Genomic DNA, 12,020 nt, shown 5'->3' with positions numbered 1-12,020 from the left:
CATGCCTCTTGAAGGACTCAATATTCTCTGTACTGCATTACATGTGAAAGTCGATTTATTACCCATGAACACACTACCTGTATGCTAATTATATGTAAATAGGTAGCTCCAGCCCTCATAATGTTGTCCAACATTTCCGCTATAAAACGGGATAAAATTATTTTGGAAACATACCAAATTTGAAAAGTAATTGAGAAGTTGCGCAATTACTAATCATGGAGCACAAAATAGCCTACAGCACCTGGTATTCCCAGGCGGTCTCCCATACAGGTACTAACTAGGCCCGACACTGCTTAGCTTCCCAGATCAGACGAGATCGGGCGCATTCAGTGTGGTGTGGCCGTAGGCTCTGGGCCTAGTGAGTTTTGTACTTTTAAGCATCTAGTCGGCTAGACCTTGCAGTTTTGAAAGGCAATTGAGAAATGGCTCACTTCCTGAACTTGGAGCACAAAAAAGCCTACAGCACCTGGTATTCCCAGGCAGTCTCCCATCCAGGTACTAACTAGGCCCGACACTGCTTAGCTTCCGAGATCAGACGAGATCGGGCGCATTCAGTGTGGTGTGGCCGTAGGCTCTAGAAATGCTAAGAATATTACTCTTATGCATTTGCATTTAGTAAGCTAAGCCATGCAGCCACTTGCAACATGATACCACGCTCATCGCTCGATCAGGCGAGATCAGGCGAGATATATAAGACTGGTGGGCCCATTCAGGACTCCTATGTCTGGTAGGATAACTTTAATCCATCCATCCTGTTTCTGTTGCAGGGAGGTGGAGAGAACAATCAACACAATAACGGCTTTCTTTCATGCCTCTTGAAGGACTCAATATTCTCTGTACTGCATTACATGTGAAAGTCGATTTATTACCCATGAACACACTACCTGTATGCTAATTATATGTAAATAGGTAGCTCCAGCCCTCATAATGTTGTCCAACATTTCCGCTATAAAACGGGATAAAATTATTTTGGAAACATACCAAATTTGAAAAGTAATTGAGAAGTTGTGCAATTACTAATCATGGAGCACAAAATAGCCTACAGCACCTGGTATTCCCAGGCGGTCTCCCATCCAGGTACTAACTAGGCCCGACACTGCTTAGCTTCCGAGATCAGACGAGATCGGGCGCATTCAGTGTGGTGTGGCCGTAGGCTCTGGTCCTAGTGAGTTTTGTACTTTTAAGCATCTAGTCGGCTAGACCTTGCAGTTTTGAAAGGCAATTGAGAAATGGCTCACTTCCTGAACTTGGAGCACAAAAAAGCCTACAGCACCTGGTATTCCCAGGCGGTCTCCCATCCAGGTACTAACTAGGCCCGACACTGCTTAGCTTCCGAGATCAGACGAGATCGGGCGCATTCAGTGTGGTGTGGCCGTAGGCTCTGGGCCTAGTGAGTTTTGTACTTTTAAGCATCTAGTCGGCTAGACCTTGCAGTTTTGAAAGGCAATTGAGAAATGGCTCACTTCCTGAACTTGGAGCACAAAAAAGCCTACAGCACCTGGTATTCCCAGGCGGTCTCCCATCCAGGTACTAACTAGGCCCGACACTGAGCTTCCGAGATCAGACGAGATCGGGCGCATTCAGTCTGGTGTGGCCGTAGGCTCTAGTAATGCTAAGAATATTACTCTTATGCATTTGCATTTAGTAAGCTAAGCCATGCAGCCACTTGCAACATGATACCACGCTCATCGCTCGATCAGCGCTCGATCAGGCGAGATATATAAGACTGGTGGGCCCATTCAGGACTCCTATGTCTGGTAGGATAACTTTAATCCATCCATCCTGTTTCTGTTGCAGGGAGGTGGAGAGAACAATCAACACAATAACGGCTTTCTTTCATGCCTCTTGAAGGACTCAATATTCTCTGTACTGCATTACATGTGAAAGTCGATTTATTACCCATGAACACACTACCTGTATGCTAATTATATGTAAATAGGTAGCTCCAGCCCTCATAATGTTGTCCAACATTTCCGCTATAAAACGGGATAAAATTATTTTGGAAACATACCAAATTTGAAAAGTAATTGAGAAGTTGTGCAATTACTAATCATGGAGCACAAAATAGCCTACAGCACCTGGTATTCCCAGGCGGTCTCCCATCCAGGTACTAACTAGGCCCGACACTGCTTAGCTTCCGAGATCAGACGAGATCGGGCGCATTCAGTGTGGTGTGGCCGTAGGCTCAGGGCCTAGTGAGTTTTGTACTTTTAAGCATCTAGTCGGCTAGACCTTGCAGTTTTGCAATTGAGAAATGGCTCACTTCCTGAACTTGGAGCACAAAAAAGCCTACAGCACCTGGTATTCCCAGGCGGTCTCCCATCCAGGTACTAACTAGGCCCGATACTGCTTAGCTTCCAAGATCAGACGAGATCGGGCGCATTCAGTGTGGTGTGGCCGTAGGCTCTGGTCCCAGTGAGTTTTGTACTTTTAAGCATCTAGTCGGCTAGACCTTGCAGTTTTGAAAGGCAATTGAGAAATGGCTCACTTCCTGAACTTGGAGCACAAAAAAGCCTACAGCACCTGGTATTCCCAGGCGGTCTCCCATCCAGGTACTAACTAGGCCTGACACTGCTTAGCTTCCGAGATCAGACGAGATCGGGCGCATTCAGTGTGGTGTGGCCGCAGGCTCTGGGCCTAGTGAGTTTTGTACTTTTAAGCATCTAGTCGGCTAGACCTTGCAGTTTTGAAAGGCAATTGAGAAATGGCTCACTTCCTGAACTTGGAGCACAAAAAAGCCTACAGCACCTGGTATTCCCAGGCGGTCTCCCATCCAGGTACTAACTAGGCCCGACACTGCTTAGCTTCCGAGATCAGACGAGATCGGGCGCATTCAGTGTGGTGTGGCCGTAGGCTCGAGTAATGCTAAGAATATTACTCTTATGCATTTGCATTTAGTAAGCTAAGCCATGCAGCCACTTGCAACATGATACCACGCTCATCGCTCGATCAGCGCTTGATCAGGCGAGATATATAAGACTGGTGGGCCCATTCAGGACTCCTATGTCTGGTAGGATAACTTTAATCCATCCATCCTGTTTCTGTTGCAGGGAGGTGGAGAGAACAATCAACACAATAACGGCTTTCTTTCATGCCTCTTGAAGGACTCAATATTCTCTGTACTGCATTACATGTGAAAGTCGATTTATTACCCATGAACACACTACCTGTATGCTAATTATATGTAAATAGGTAGCTCCAGCCCTCATAATGTTGTCCAACATTTCCGCTATAAAACGGGATAAAATTATTTTGGAAACATACCAAATTTGAAAAGTAATTGAGAAGTTGCGCAATTACTAATCATGGAGCACAAAATAGCCTACAGCACCTGGTATTCCCAGGCGGTCTCCCATACAGGTACTAACTAGGCCCGACACTGCTTAGCTTCCGAGATCAGACGAGATCGGGCGCATTCAGTGTGGTGTGGCCGTAGGCTCTGGGCCTAGTGAGTTTTGTACTTTTAAGCATCTAGTCGGCTAGACCTTGCAGTTTTGAAAGGCAATTGAGAAATGGCTCACTTCCTGAACTTGGAGCACAAAAAAGCCTACAGCACCTGGTATTCCCAGGCAGTCTCCCATCCAGGTACTAACTAGGCCCGACACTGCTTAGCTTCCGAGATCAGACGAGATCGGGCGCATTCAGTGTGGTGTGGCCGTAGGCTCTAGAAATGCTAAGAATATTACTCTTATGCATTTGCATTTAGTAAGCTAAGCCATGCAGCCACTTGCAACATGATACCACGCTCATCGCTCGATCAGGCGAGATATATAAGACTGGTGGGCCCATTCAGGACTCCTATGTCTGGTAGGATAACTTTAATCCATCCATCCTGTTTCTGTTGCAGGGAGGTGGAGAGAACAATCAACACAATAACGGCTTTCTTTCATGCCTCTTGAAGGACTCAATATTCTCTGTACTGCATTACATGTGAAAGTCGATTTATTACCCATGAACACACTACCTGTATGCTAATTATATGTAAATAGGTAGCTCCAGCCCTCATAATGTTGTCCAACATTTCCGCTATAAAACGGGATAAAATTATTTTGGAAACATACCAAATTTGAAAAGTAATTGAGAAGTTGTGCAATTACTAATCATGGAGCACAAAATAGCCTACAGCACCTGGTATTCCCAGGCGGTCTCCCATCCAGGTACTAACTAGGCCCGACACTGCTTAGCTTCCGAGATCAGACGAGATCGGGCACATTCAGTGTGGTGTGGCCATAGGCTCTGGTCCTAGTGAGTTTTGTACTTTTAAGCATCTAGTCGGCTAGACCTTGCAGTTTTGAAAGGCAATTGAGAAATGGCTCACTTCCTGAACTTGGAGCACAAAAAAGCCTACAGCACCTGGTATTCCCAGGCGGTCTCCCATCCAGGTACTAACTAGGCCCGACACTGCTTAGCTTTCGAGATCAGACGAGATCGGGCTCATTCAGTGTGGTGTGGCCGTAGGCTCTGGGCCTAGTGAGTTTTGTACTTTTAAGCATCTAGTCGGCTAGACCTTGCAGTTTTGAAAGGCAATTGAGAAATGGCTCACTTCCTGAACTTGGAGCACAAAAAAGCCTACAGCACCTGGTATTCCCAGGCGGTCTCCCATCCAGGTACTAACTAGGCCCGACACTGCTTAGCTTCCGAGATCAGACGAGATCGGGCGCATTCAGTCTGGTGTGGCCGTAGGCTCTAGTAATGCTAAGAATATTACTCTTATGCATTTGCATTTAGTAAGCTAAGCCATGCAGCCACTTGCAACATGATACCACGCTCATCGCTCGATCAGCGCTCGATCAGGCGAGATATATAAGACTGGTGGGCCCATTCAGGACTCCTATGTCTGGTAGGATAACTTTAATCCATCCATCCTGTTTCTGTTGCAGGGAGGTGGAGAGAACAATCAACACAATAACGGCTTTCTTTCATGCCTCTTGAAGGACTCAATATTCTCTGTACTGCATTACATGTGAAAGTCGATTTATTACCCATGAACACACTACCTGTATGCTAATTATATGTAAATAGGTAGCTCCAGCCCTCATAATGTTGTCCAACATTTCCGCTATAAAACGGGATAAAATTATTTTGGAAACATACCAAATTTGAAAAGTAATTGAGAAGTTGTGCAATTACTAATCATGGAGCACAAAATAGCCTACAGCACCTGGTATTCCCAGGCGGTCTCCCATCCAGGTACTAACTAGGCCCGACACTGCCTAGCTTCCGAGATCAGACGAGATCGGGCGCATTCAGTGTGGTGTGGCCGTAGGCTCTGGGCCTAGTGAGTTTTGTACTTTTAAGCATCTAGTCGGCTAGACCTTGCAGTTTTGAAAGGCAATTGAGAAATGGCTCACTTCCTGAACTTGGAGCACAAAAAAGCCTACAGCACCTGGTATTCCCAGGCGGTCTCCCATCCAGGTACTAACTAGGCCCGACACTGCTTAGCTTCTGAGATCAGACGAGATCGGGCGCATTCAGTGTGGTGTGGCCGTAGGCTCTGGTCCTAGTGAGTTTTGTACTTTTAAGCATCTAGTCGGCTAGACCTTGCAGTTTTGAAAGGCAATTGAGAAATGGCTCACTTCCTGAACTTGGAGCACAAAAAAGCCTACAGCACCTGGTATTCCCAGGCCGTCTCCCATCCAGGTACTAACTAGGCCCGACACTGCTTAGCTTCCGAGATCAGACGAGATCGGGCGCATTCAGTGTGGTGTGGCCGTAGGCTCTGGTCCTAGTGAGTTTTGTACTTTTAAGCATCTAGTCGGCTAGACCTTGCAGTTTTGAAAGGCAATTGAGAAATGGCTCACTTCCTGAACTTGGAGCACAAAAAAGCCTACAGCACCTGGTATTCCCAGGCGGTCTCCCATCCAGGTACTAACTAGGCCCGACACTGCTTAGCTTCCGAGATCAGACGAGATCGGGCGCATTCAGTGTGGTGTGGCCGTAGGCTCTGGGCCTAGTGAGTTTTGTACTTTTAAGCATCTAGTCGGCTAGACCTTGCAGTTTTGAAAGGCAATTGAGAAATGGCTCACTTCCTGAACTTGGAGCACAAAAAAGCCTACAGCACCTGGTATTCCCAGGCGGTCTCCCATCCAGGTACTAACTAGGCCCGACACTGCTTAGCTTCCGAGATCAGACGAGATCAGGCGCATTCAGTGTGGTGTGGCCGTAGGCTCTGGGCCTAGTGAGTTTTGTACTTTTAAGCATCTAGTCGGCTAGACCTTGCAGTTTTGAAAGGCAATTGAGAAATGGCTCACTTCCTGAACTTGGAGCACAAAAAAGCCTACAGCACCTGGTATTCCCAGGCGGTCTCCCATCCAGGTACTAACTAGGCCCGACACTGCTTAGCTTCCGAGATCAGACGAGATTGGGCGCATTCAGTGTGGTGTGGCCGTAGGCTCTAGAAATGCTAAGAATATTACTCTTATGCATTTGCATTTAGTAAGCTAAGCCATGCAGCCACTTGCAACATGATACCACGCTCATCGCTCGATCAGGCTCGATCAGGCGAGATATATAAGACTGGTGGGCCCATTCAGGACTCTGTCTGGTAGGATAACTTTAATCCATCCATCCTGTTTCTGTTGCAGGGAGGTGGAGAGAACAATCAACACAATAACGGCTTTCTTTCATGCCTCTTGAAGGACTCAATATTCTCTGTACTGCATTACATGTGAAAGTCGATTTATTACCCATGAACACACTACCTGTATGCTAATTATATGTAAATAGGTAGCTCCAGCCCTCATAATGTTGTCCAACATTTCCGCTATAAAACGGGATAAAATTATTTTGGAAACATACCAAATTTGAAAAGTAATTGAGAAGTTGTGCAATTACTAATCATGGAGCACAAAATAGCCTACAGCACCTGGTATTCCCAGGCGGTCTCCCATCCAGGTACTAACTAGGCCCGACACTGCTTAGCTTCCGAGATCAGACGAGATCGGGCGCATTCAGTGTGGTGTGGCCGTAGGCTCAGGGCCTAGTGAGTTTTGTACTTTTAAGCATCTAGTCGGCTAGACCTTGCAGTTTTGAAAGGCAATTGAGAAATGGCTCACTTCCTGAACTTGGAGCACAAAAAAGCCTACAGCACCTGGTATTCCCAGGCGGTCTCCCATCCAGGTACTAACCAGGCCCGACACTGCTTAGCTTCCGAGATCAGACGAGATCGGGCGCATTCAGTGTGGTGTGGCCGTAGGCTCTGGTCCTAGTGAGTTTTGTACTTTTAAGCATCTAGTCGGCTAGACCTTGCAGTTTTGAAAGGCAATTGAGAAATGGCTCACTTCCTGAACTTGGAGCACAAAAAAGCCTACAGCACCTGGTATTCCCAGGCGGTCTCCCATCCAGGTACTAACTAGGCCCGACACTGCTTAGCTTCCGAGATCAGACGAGATCGGGCGCATTCAGTGTGGTGTGGCCGTAGGCTCTGGGCCTAGTGAGTTTTGTACTTTTAAGCATCTAGTCGGCTAGACCTTGCAGTTTTGAAAGGCAATTGAGAAATGGCTCACTTCCTGAACTTGGAGCACAAAAAAGCCTACAGCACCTGGTATTCCCAGGCGGTCTCCCATCCAGGTACTAACTAGGCCCGACACTGCTTAGCTTCCGAGATCAGACGAGATTGGGCGCATTCAGTGTGGTGTGGCCGTAGGCTCGAGTAATGCTAAGAATATTACTCTTATGCATTTGCATTTAGTAAGCTAAGCCATGCAGCCACTTGCAACATGATACCACGCTCATCGCTCGATCAGCGCTTGATCAGGCGAGATATATAAGACTGGTGGGCCCATTCAGGACTCCTATGTCTGGTAGGATAACTTTAATCCATCCATCCTGTTTCTGTTGCAGGGAGGTGGAGAGAACAATCAACACAATAACGGCTTTCTTTCATGCCTCTTGAAGGACTCAATATTCTCTGTACTGCATTACATGTGAAAGTCGATTTATTACCCATGAACACACTACCTGTATGCTAATTATATGTAAATAGGTAGCTCCAGCCCTCATAATGTTGTCCAACATTTCCGCTATAAAACGGGATAAAATTATTTTGGAAACATACCAAATTTGAAAAGTAATTGAGAAGTTGCGCAATTACTAATCATGGAGCACAAAATAGCCTACAGCACCTGGTATTCCCAGGCGGTCTCCCATCCAGGTACTAACTAGGCCCGACACTGCTTAGCTTCCGAGATCAGACGAGATCGGGCGCATTCAGTGTGGTGTGGCCGTAGGCTCTGGGCCTAGTGAGTTTTGTACTTTTAAGCATCTAGTCGGCTAGACCTTGCAGTTTTGAAAGGCAATTGAGAAATGGCTCACTTCCTGAACTTGGAGCACAAAAAAGCCTACAGCACCTGGTATTCCCAGGCAGTCTCCCATCCAGGTACTAACTAGGCCCGACACTGCTTAGCTTCCGAGATCAAACGAGATCGGGCGCATTCAGTGTGGTGTGGCCGTAGGCTCTAGAAATGCTAAGAATATTACTCTTATGCATTTGCATTTAGTAAGCTAAGCCATGCAGCCACTTGCAACATGATACCACGCTCATCGCTCGATCAGGCGAGATATATAAGACTGGTGGGCCCATTCAGGACTCCTATGTCTGGTAGGATAACTTTAATCCATCCATCCTGTTTCTGTTGCAGGGAGGTGGAGAGAACAATCAACACAATAACGGCTTTCTTTCATGCCTCTTGAAGGACTCAATATTCTCTGTACTGCATTACATGTGAAAGTCGATTTATTACCCATGAACACACTACCTGTATGCTAATTATATGTAAATAGGTAGCTCCAGCCCTCATAATGTTGTCCAACATTTCCGCTATAAAACGGGATAAAATTATTTTGGAAACATACCAAATTTGAAAAGTAATTGAGAAGTTGTGCAATTACTAATCATGGAGCACAAAATAGCCTACAGCACCTGGTATTCCCAGGCGGTCTCCCATCCAGGTACTAACTAGGCCCGACACTGCTTAGATTACGAGATCAGACGAGATCGGGCGCATTCAGTGTGGTGTGGCCGTAGGCTCTGGGCCTTGTGAGTTTTGTACTTTTAAGCATCTAGTCGGCTAGACCTTGCAGTTTTGAAAGGCAATTGAGAAATGGCTCACTTCCTGAACTTGGAGCACAAAAAAGCCTACAGCACCTGGTATTCCCAGGCGGTCTCCCATCCAGGTACTAACTAGGCCCGACACTGCTTAGCTTCTGAGATCAGACGAGATCGGGCGCATTCAGTGTGGTGTGGCCGTAGGCTCTGGTCCTAGTGAGTTTTGTACTTTTAAGCATCTAGTCGGCTAGACCTTGCAGTTTTGAAAGGCAATTGAGAAATGGCTCACTTCCTGAACTTGGAGCACAAAAAAGCCTACAGCACCTGGTATTCCCAGGCGGTCTCCCATCCAGGTACTAACTAGGCCCGACACTGCTTAGCTTCCGAGATCAGACGAGATCGGGCGCATTCAGTGTGGTGTGGCCGTAGGCTCTGGGCCTAGTGAGTTTTGTACTTTTAAGCATCTAGTCGGCTAGACCTTGCAGTTTTGAAAGGCAATTGAGAAATGGCTCACTTCCTGAACTTGGAGCACAAAAAAGCCTACAGCACCTGGTATTCCCAGGCGGTCTCCCATCCAGGTACTAACTAGGCCCGACACTGCTTAGCTTCCGAGATCAGACGAGATTGGGCGCATTCAGTGTGGTGTGGCCGTAGGCTCTAGAAATGCTAAGAATATTACTCTTATGCATTTGCATTTAGTAAGCTAAGCCATGCAGCCACTTGCAACATGATACCACGCTCATCGCTCGATCAGGCTCGATCAGGCGAGATATATAAGACTGGTGGGCCCATTCAGGACTCCTATGTCTGGTAGGATAACTTTAATCCATCCATCCTGTTTCTGTTGCAGGGAGGTGGAGAGAACAATCAACACAATAACGGCTTTCTTTCATGCCTCTTGAAGGACTCAATATTCTCTGTACTGCATTACATGTGAAAGTCGATTTATTACCCATGAACACACTACCTGTATGCTAATTATATGTAAATAGGTAGCTCCAGCCCTCATAATGTTGTCCAACATTTCGGCTATAAAACGGGATAAAATTATTTTGGAAACATACCAAATTTGAAAAGTAATTGAGAAGTTGTGCAATTACTAATCATGGAGCACAAAATAGCCTACAGCACCTGGTATTCCCAGGCGGTCTCCCATCCAGGTACTAACTAGGCCCGACACTGCTTAGCTTCCAAGATCAGACGAGATCAGGCGCATTCAGTGTGGTGTGGCCGTCGGCTCTGGGCCTAGTGAGTTTTGTACTTTTAAGCATCTAGTCGGCTAGACCTTGCAGTTTTGAAAGGCAATTGAGAAATGGCTCACTTCCTGAACTTGGAGCACAAAAAAGCCTACAGCACCTGGTATTCCCAGGCGGTCTCCCATCCAGGTACTAACTAGGCCCGACACTGCTTAGCTTCCGAGATCAGACGAGATCGGGCGCATTCAGTGTGGTGTGGCCGTAGGCTCTGGTCCTAGTGAGTTTTGTACTTTTAAGCATCTAGTCGGCTAGACCTTGCAGTTTTGAAAGGCAATTGAGAAATGGCTCACTTCCTGAACTTGGAGCACAAAAAAGCCTACAGCACCTGGTATTCCCAGGCCGTCTCCCATCCAGGTACTAACTAGGCCCGACACTGCTTAGCTTCCGAGATCAGACGAGATCGGGCGCATTCAGTGTGGTGTGGCCGTAGGCTCTGGTCCTAGTGAGTTTTGTACTTTTAAGCATCTAGTCGGCTAGACCTTGCAGTTTTGAAAGGCAATTGAGAAATGGCTCACTTCCTGAACTTGGAGCACAAAAAAGCCTACAGCACCTGGTATTCCCAGGCGGTCTCCCATCCAGGTACTAACTAGGCCGACACTGCTTAGCTTCCGAGATCAGACGAGATCGGGCGCATTCAGTGTGGTGTGGCCGTAGGCTCTGGTCCTAGTGAGTTTTGTACTTTTAAGCATCTAGTCGGCTAGACCTTGCAGTTTTGAAAGGCAATTGAGAAATGGCTCACTTCCTGAACTTGGAGCACAAAAAAGCCTACAGCACCTGGTATTCCCAGGCGGTCTCCCATCCAGGTACTAACTAGGCCCGACACTGCTTAGCTTCCGAGATCGGGCGCATTCAGTGTGGTGTGGCCGTAGGCTCTGGGCCTAGTGAGTTTTGTACTTTTAAGCATCTAGTCGGCTAGACCTTGCAGTTTTGAAAGGCAATTGAGAAATGTCTCACTTCCTGAACTTGGAGCACAAAAAAGCCTACAGCACCTGGTATTCCCAGGCGGTCTCCCATCCAGGTACTAACTAGGCCCGACACTGCTTAGCTTCCGAGATCAGACGAGATCGGGCGCATTCAGTGTGGTGTGGCCGTAGGCTCTGGGCCTAGTGAGTTTTGTACTTTTAAGCATCTAGTCGGCTAGACCTTGCAGTTTTGAAAGGCAATTGAGAAATGGCTCACTTCCTGAACTTGGAGCACAAAAAAGCCTACAGCACCTGGTATTCCCAGGCGGTCTCCCATCCAGGTACTAACTAGGCCCGACACTGCTTAGCTTCCGAGATCAGACGAGATTGGGCGCATTCAGTGTGGTGTGGCCGTAGGCTCTAGAAATGCTAAGAATATTACTCTTATGCATTTGCATTTAGTAAGCTAAGCCATGCAGCCACTTGCAACATGATACCACGCTCATCGCTCGATCAGGCTCGATCAGGCGAGATATATAAGACTGGTGGGCCCATTCAGGACTCCTATGTCTGGTAGGATAACTTTAATCCATCCATCCTGTTTCTGTTGCAGGGAGGTGGAGAGAACAATCAACACAATAACGGCTTTCTTTCATGCCTCTTGAAGGACTCAATATTCTCTGTACTGCATTACATGTGAAAGTCGATTTATTACCCATGAACACACTACCTGTATGCTAATTATATGTAAATAGGTAGCTCCAGCCCTCATAATGTTGTCCAACATTTCCGCTATAAAACGGGATAAAATTATTT

The 12,020-nt window shown here is 46.8% G+C and overlaps 35 non-coding genes and 2 pseudogenes across 35 annotated transcripts; all 37 read right to left on the bottom strand.

Annotated features, from left to right (window-relative positions):
- Positions 1 to 229: 229 nt before the first annotated feature.
- Positions 230 to 348, bottom strand: LOC138480323 (5S ribosomal RNA). The gene has a single exon (XR_011274009.1). It is a non-coding gene; the product is annotated as a 5S ribosomal RNA (ribosomal RNA).
- A 106-nt stretch (positions 349 to 454) lies between these two features.
- On the bottom strand, positions 455 to 573 carry LOC138478524 (5S ribosomal RNA). Its single transcript, XR_011272384.1, has one exon. It is a non-coding gene; the product is annotated as a 5S ribosomal RNA (ribosomal RNA).
- Positions 574 to 1,036: 463 nt separating this feature from the next.
- Positions 1,037 to 1,155, bottom strand: LOC138476944 (5S ribosomal RNA). Its single transcript, XR_011270949.1, has one exon. It is a non-coding gene; the product is annotated as a 5S ribosomal RNA (ribosomal RNA).
- Positions 1,156 to 1,261: 106 nt separating this feature from the next.
- Positions 1,262 to 1,380, bottom strand: LOC138476943 (5S ribosomal RNA). Its single transcript, XR_011270948.1, has one exon. It is a non-coding gene; the product is annotated as a 5S ribosomal RNA (ribosomal RNA).
- Positions 1,381 to 1,486: 106 nt separating this feature from the next.
- LOC138474163 (5S ribosomal RNA) lies at positions 1,487 to 1,602 on the bottom strand (annotated as a pseudogene).
- A 464-nt stretch (positions 1,603 to 2,066) lies between these two features.
- On the bottom strand, positions 2,067 to 2,185 carry LOC138476940 (5S ribosomal RNA). Its single transcript, XR_011270946.1, has one exon. It is a non-coding gene; the product is annotated as a 5S ribosomal RNA (ribosomal RNA).
- A 101-nt stretch (positions 2,186 to 2,286) lies between these two features.
- Positions 2,287 to 2,405, bottom strand: LOC138480001 (5S ribosomal RNA). Its single transcript, XR_011273724.1, has one exon. It is a non-coding gene; the product is annotated as a 5S ribosomal RNA (ribosomal RNA).
- Positions 2,406 to 2,511: 106 nt separating this feature from the next.
- Positions 2,512 to 2,630, bottom strand: LOC138479752 (5S ribosomal RNA). Its single transcript, XR_011273497.1, has one exon. It is a non-coding gene; the product is annotated as a 5S ribosomal RNA (ribosomal RNA).
- Positions 2,631 to 2,736: 106 nt separating this feature from the next.
- On the bottom strand, positions 2,737 to 2,855 carry LOC138476939 (5S ribosomal RNA). Its single transcript, XR_011270945.1, has one exon. It is a non-coding gene; the product is annotated as a 5S ribosomal RNA (ribosomal RNA).
- A 464-nt stretch (positions 2,856 to 3,319) lies between these two features.
- On the bottom strand, positions 3,320 to 3,438 carry LOC138478184 (5S ribosomal RNA). Its single transcript, XR_011272075.1, has one exon. It is a non-coding gene; the product is annotated as a 5S ribosomal RNA (ribosomal RNA).
- A 106-nt stretch (positions 3,439 to 3,544) lies between these two features.
- LOC138478523 (5S ribosomal RNA) lies at positions 3,545 to 3,663 on the bottom strand. The gene has a single exon (XR_011272383.1). It is a non-coding gene; the product is annotated as a 5S ribosomal RNA (ribosomal RNA).
- Positions 3,664 to 4,116: 453 nt separating this feature from the next.
- Positions 4,117 to 4,235, bottom strand: LOC138478740 (5S ribosomal RNA). Its single transcript, XR_011272579.1, has one exon. It is a non-coding gene; the product is annotated as a 5S ribosomal RNA (ribosomal RNA).
- A 106-nt stretch (positions 4,236 to 4,341) lies between these two features.
- LOC138479924 (5S ribosomal RNA) lies at positions 4,342 to 4,460 on the bottom strand. Its single transcript, XR_011273654.1, has one exon. It is a non-coding gene; the product is annotated as a 5S ribosomal RNA (ribosomal RNA).
- Positions 4,461 to 4,566: 106 nt separating this feature from the next.
- Positions 4,567 to 4,685, bottom strand: LOC138479220 (5S ribosomal RNA). Its single transcript, XR_011273015.1, has one exon. It is a non-coding gene; the product is annotated as a 5S ribosomal RNA (ribosomal RNA).
- Positions 4,686 to 5,149: 464 nt separating this feature from the next.
- Positions 5,150 to 5,268, bottom strand: LOC138479263 (5S ribosomal RNA). The gene has a single exon (XR_011273054.1). It is a non-coding gene; the product is annotated as a 5S ribosomal RNA (ribosomal RNA).
- A 106-nt stretch (positions 5,269 to 5,374) lies between these two features.
- Positions 5,375 to 5,493, bottom strand: LOC138479018 (5S ribosomal RNA). Its single transcript, XR_011272831.1, has one exon. It is a non-coding gene; the product is annotated as a 5S ribosomal RNA (ribosomal RNA).
- Positions 5,494 to 5,599: 106 nt separating this feature from the next.
- On the bottom strand, positions 5,600 to 5,718 carry LOC138479723 (5S ribosomal RNA). Its single transcript, XR_011273472.1, has one exon. It is a non-coding gene; the product is annotated as a 5S ribosomal RNA (ribosomal RNA).
- Positions 5,719 to 5,824: 106 nt separating this feature from the next.
- LOC138476938 (5S ribosomal RNA) lies at positions 5,825 to 5,943 on the bottom strand. Its single transcript, XR_011270944.1, has one exon. It is a non-coding gene; the product is annotated as a 5S ribosomal RNA (ribosomal RNA).
- Positions 5,944 to 6,049: 106 nt separating this feature from the next.
- LOC138478116 (5S ribosomal RNA) lies at positions 6,050 to 6,168 on the bottom strand. The gene has a single exon (XR_011272013.1). It is a non-coding gene; the product is annotated as a 5S ribosomal RNA (ribosomal RNA).
- A 106-nt stretch (positions 6,169 to 6,274) lies between these two features.
- Positions 6,275 to 6,393, bottom strand: LOC138479355 (5S ribosomal RNA). Its single transcript, XR_011273137.1, has one exon. It is a non-coding gene; the product is annotated as a 5S ribosomal RNA (ribosomal RNA).
- Positions 6,394 to 6,853: 460 nt separating this feature from the next.
- LOC138476937 (5S ribosomal RNA) lies at positions 6,854 to 6,972 on the bottom strand. Its single transcript, XR_011270943.1, has one exon. It is a non-coding gene; the product is annotated as a 5S ribosomal RNA (ribosomal RNA).
- Positions 6,973 to 7,078: 106 nt separating this feature from the next.
- LOC138478050 (5S ribosomal RNA) lies at positions 7,079 to 7,197 on the bottom strand. Its single transcript, XR_011271953.1, has one exon. It is a non-coding gene; the product is annotated as a 5S ribosomal RNA (ribosomal RNA).
- Positions 7,198 to 7,303: 106 nt separating this feature from the next.
- Positions 7,304 to 7,422, bottom strand: LOC138476936 (5S ribosomal RNA). Its single transcript, XR_011270942.1, has one exon. It is a non-coding gene; the product is annotated as a 5S ribosomal RNA (ribosomal RNA).
- A 106-nt stretch (positions 7,423 to 7,528) lies between these two features.
- LOC138479352 (5S ribosomal RNA) lies at positions 7,529 to 7,647 on the bottom strand. Its single transcript, XR_011273135.1, has one exon. It is a non-coding gene; the product is annotated as a 5S ribosomal RNA (ribosomal RNA).
- Positions 7,648 to 8,111: 464 nt separating this feature from the next.
- On the bottom strand, positions 8,112 to 8,230 carry LOC138476935 (5S ribosomal RNA). Its single transcript, XR_011270941.1, has one exon. It is a non-coding gene; the product is annotated as a 5S ribosomal RNA (ribosomal RNA).
- Positions 8,231 to 8,336: 106 nt separating this feature from the next.
- On the bottom strand, positions 8,337 to 8,455 carry LOC138478864 (5S ribosomal RNA). The gene has a single exon (XR_011272691.1). It is a non-coding gene; the product is annotated as a 5S ribosomal RNA (ribosomal RNA).
- Positions 8,456 to 8,908: 453 nt separating this feature from the next.
- On the bottom strand, positions 8,909 to 9,027 carry LOC138480310 (5S ribosomal RNA). Its single transcript, XR_011273997.1, has one exon. It is a non-coding gene; the product is annotated as a 5S ribosomal RNA (ribosomal RNA).
- A 106-nt stretch (positions 9,028 to 9,133) lies between these two features.
- On the bottom strand, positions 9,134 to 9,252 carry LOC138479017 (5S ribosomal RNA). Its single transcript, XR_011272830.1, has one exon. It is a non-coding gene; the product is annotated as a 5S ribosomal RNA (ribosomal RNA).
- A 106-nt stretch (positions 9,253 to 9,358) lies between these two features.
- Positions 9,359 to 9,477, bottom strand: LOC138476934 (5S ribosomal RNA). The gene has a single exon (XR_011270940.1). It is a non-coding gene; the product is annotated as a 5S ribosomal RNA (ribosomal RNA).
- Positions 9,478 to 9,583: 106 nt separating this feature from the next.
- LOC138479351 (5S ribosomal RNA) lies at positions 9,584 to 9,702 on the bottom strand. The gene has a single exon (XR_011273134.1). It is a non-coding gene; the product is annotated as a 5S ribosomal RNA (ribosomal RNA).
- Positions 9,703 to 10,165: 463 nt separating this feature from the next.
- On the bottom strand, positions 10,166 to 10,284 carry LOC138480230 (5S ribosomal RNA). The gene has a single exon (XR_011273931.1). It is a non-coding gene; the product is annotated as a 5S ribosomal RNA (ribosomal RNA).
- A 106-nt stretch (positions 10,285 to 10,390) lies between these two features.
- On the bottom strand, positions 10,391 to 10,509 carry LOC138476933 (5S ribosomal RNA). Its single transcript, XR_011270939.1, has one exon. It is a non-coding gene; the product is annotated as a 5S ribosomal RNA (ribosomal RNA).
- A 106-nt stretch (positions 10,510 to 10,615) lies between these two features.
- On the bottom strand, positions 10,616 to 10,734 carry LOC138479722 (5S ribosomal RNA). Its single transcript, XR_011273471.1, has one exon. It is a non-coding gene; the product is annotated as a 5S ribosomal RNA (ribosomal RNA).
- Positions 10,735 to 10,840: 106 nt separating this feature from the next.
- On the bottom strand, positions 10,841 to 10,958 carry LOC138479739 (5S ribosomal RNA). Its single transcript, XR_011273486.1, has one exon. It is a non-coding gene; the product is annotated as a 5S ribosomal RNA (ribosomal RNA).
- Positions 10,959 to 11,064: 106 nt separating this feature from the next.
- Positions 11,065 to 11,173, bottom strand: LOC138473996 (5S ribosomal RNA; annotated as a pseudogene).
- A 106-nt stretch (positions 11,174 to 11,279) lies between these two features.
- On the bottom strand, positions 11,280 to 11,398 carry LOC138476932 (5S ribosomal RNA). The gene has a single exon (XR_011270938.1). It is a non-coding gene; the product is annotated as a 5S ribosomal RNA (ribosomal RNA).
- A 106-nt stretch (positions 11,399 to 11,504) lies between these two features.
- LOC138479350 (5S ribosomal RNA) lies at positions 11,505 to 11,623 on the bottom strand. The gene has a single exon (XR_011273133.1). It is a non-coding gene; the product is annotated as a 5S ribosomal RNA (ribosomal RNA).
- Between the last annotated feature and the right edge of the window lie 397 nt (positions 11,624 to 12,020).

This window comes from Ambystoma mexicanum, chromosome 8, assembly GCF_040938575.1.
Source record: "Ambystoma mexicanum isolate Mex_15411 chromosome 8, UKY_AmexF1_1, whole genome shotgun sequence".
Taxonomy (NCBI): Eukaryota; Metazoa; Chordata; class Amphibia; order Caudata; family Ambystomatidae; genus Ambystoma; species Ambystoma mexicanum.
This window is presented reverse-complemented; position numbering and strand designations above follow the sequence as displayed.